Genomic DNA, 2,973 nt, shown 5'->3' with positions numbered 1-2,973 from the left:
ATCATGTCATTTCATTGTTCTTTCTTTATAAGATTTGGTAGTAAGCATCCATTCTTAATTCATCAAGTTCATTTAGCTGGAGCTTTCTTGTTTCTCCTGATACCCTTAGATCCATATTAAGCTTTTTAATTGCCTAGTAAGCTTTATGTTCTAATTCTCCAGGAAGATGGCATGGCTTTCCATAGACTAGCCGAAATGGGATCATACCAATTGGGGTTTTGTAAGTTGTACGGTATGCCCATAAAGCATAATCTAACTACAATGACCAATCTTTATGTGAAGTAGAAACTATTTTCTCTAATATGGCTTTGATTTCTTGATTAGATATGTCAACTTGCCCATTGGTTTGTGGATGGTATGGTGTTTCCACTTTGTGATTCACCCCATATTTCTTGAGTAGGTTTTCAAATTGTTTTTTTATAAAATATGACCCTCCATCACTAATAACTGCTTTAGGTATGCCAAATCGTGAAAAAATTATCTTTTAAAACAATTTGATGACTTTCTTTGCTTCATTTGTAGGAGAAGCTATGACCTCCGCCCATTTTGATACATAGTCCACTGCAACAAAAATAAATTTATTTCCACACGAGAAAGGAAATAGTCCCATAAAATCTATTCCCCCATACATCAAATAACTCAACTTCAAAAATATAGTTTAGTGGCATTTCATTTCTCTTAGTGATACTTCCAGTCCTTTGGCATTGATCACAGGATTGTATAGATGCTCATGCATCTTTAAATAGATTTGGCTAATAAAATCCTGCCTATAAAATTTTTGCACTTGTTTTCGAAAATCCTAGATGCCCACCGTAAGATGAAGAATGGGCAATGGAACAAAATGTCCTTCACTTCTTCCTTGGGTATACATCTTTGATAGATTACATCACTGCATTTCTTGTAAAGAAATGGTTCATCCCAAAGATAGTTCTTGATGTTTGAAAGAAATTTTTTTCTTTGCTCTCGAGAGAAATTTGGGGATAAAACTCTACTTGCCAGATAATTAATAAAATCTGCATACCAAGGTGTCTTTACACATGCTAATGCCAGAAGGTGTTCATATGGAAAAATATCATCAATAGGTGCATCAAACTCTGCATCCTCTTTCCCATTTTGACATACTCGAGATAAATGATTGGGCACTACATTTTCTGCCCCTTTCTTGTCTCTGATTTCTAAATTAAATTCCTGAAGAGGTAATATCCACCTGATAGGCCATGGTTTGGCATCTTTCTTGCCAAGTAAATATCGGATGGCAGCATGATCAGTATACACTATCACTTTTGAACTCACTAGATAGAATCTGAACTTGTCAAACGCAAAGACTACCGCTAGAAATTCTTTTTCTGTAGTGGAATAGTTACTTGGGCTACATCTAGTGTCTTGCTTGCATAGTGGATTGCATGTAAAAGCTTGTTATTTCTTTGCCCCAAAACTACTCCTACTGCAAAGTCACTGGTGTCACACATAATTTCAAATGGGAACTCCCAATCTGGGGCTTGGATTACTAGAGCTGATGTAAGAGCATTTTAATCTTTTTAAAAGCCTTCATGCAATCATCATCAAAACAAAATTCAACATCTTTAATCAACAAATTAGTTAGTGGCTTGGAGATTTTTGAAAATCCTTGATGAAACGCCTATAAAATCCAGCATGCCCCAAGAAACTCCTTACTCCTTTTACATTAATTGATGGGGGTAACTTTTAAGTTTGTGATGTGGGCATTGTTTGAGCATATTGTTAAATCTATCTCATGCTTCAAATAGTGATTCAGAGTCTGACTGTTTGAAGCTTGCTATTAAATTTCTCATATGAGCAGTTTTCCTAGGAGAATAGAATTTGCCTAGAAAATGTTGCTCGCATTGCTCCCAAGTTGATATGCTATTGGCTGGTAGGAATTTAGCCACTGTTTGGCTCTATCATTCAAAGAAAACCCAAACAATAATAGTTCATCGCCTCTACCGGAACACCGTTCATTTTCATTGTACCATAGATTTCATAAAAGACTTCAAGATATTGATTCGGAGCTTTATGTGGTCTACCCCTAAATTGGTTCTGTTGTAACATAGTGATTATCGTAGGTTTTATTTCAAAATTATTGGTTCAATGTGTGGTATGGTGATGCTAGACCAAATACCACATACGCACGGTGTTGTGAATCCTGCAGAGGTTTGCTTACCATATGTGAAAGTTCTTATTCTTCTTTAAGTCTTTACAAGATTCTTCTTCTATGATAAGTTTTGTCAATCTCAGGGTCAATAGGTCTCCTGCAAAGTTAGATCTACGCATACTAGAATAGGATTGCAAATATTTCAATCACAAACTGGAAGTGCCGGAAATATAAAGTGCAGAATTTGAATTGCAAAAGAAAATATTGTAGAAAAAAAATAAGGAATGCAATATGAGAAATTACCAAAACAAAATTTTTGAGACTAGTTACAAGTATGAAAAAGAAAAGAAAGAAAAGTTTAATCTAACTCAAATGATTATCGCTAATGTTATAAGCGCAGTCTCCAACAACGGCGCCAAAAACTTATTACGATACCGCAAGTGCACAGTTTCGTTGTCATTAATAAAAGATATCGAACCCACAGGGACTGGTTATAAGCAATAATGATGCGCCAAAAATTGAAAGCAAGCAAAGCAAATCAAAATGCAAAACAAACAAAACAAATGAAAATACTGAAAGTAAAGTGTTAAAATATAAAAGAGAAACAAAAAATTGAGGTTGTGCAAACAACCCAACCCCCCCCTCCCCCCTCCCCCTTCAACAGACTTAAACTCTTCATCATCCTGATGAAATCAAAATGGAGGTGGAGGGCAGGGAAAGGGAGGTCTACATGGTCAGAAAGAAGGAAAACTAGGGAAGCCCGGAGACTGACAAAGGATCCTAAGGTATTCGTAGAGGGCGTCTACTTGTTGACTAGTGACACTCATGCCATCCATGAATTCTCTCATTCTAGCCTAGTCATT

At 36.0% G+C, this 2,973-nt stretch overlaps 1 non-coding gene across 1 annotated transcript; it reads left to right on the top strand.

The window, feature by feature from the left end:
* Window positions 1-1,707: 1,707 nt before the first annotated feature.
* Window positions 1,708-1,813, top strand: LOC122028359. Its single transcript, XR_006124756.1, has one exon. It is a non-coding gene; the product is annotated as a small nucleolar RNA R71 (small nucleolar RNA).
* The last annotated feature ends 1,160 nt before the right edge of the window (window positions 1,814-2,973 follow it).

Source organism: Zingiber officinale, chromosome 10A (genome assembly GCF_018446385.1).
Source record: "Zingiber officinale cultivar Zhangliang chromosome 10A, Zo_v1.1, whole genome shotgun sequence".
In the NCBI taxonomy this organism is placed as follows: domain Eukaryota; kingdom Viridiplantae; phylum Streptophyta; class Magnoliopsida; order Zingiberales; family Zingiberaceae; genus Zingiber; species Zingiber officinale.
The sequence above is the reverse complement of the archived record's forward strand: the minus strand, read 5'-3'. Positions and strand labels throughout refer to the sequence as shown.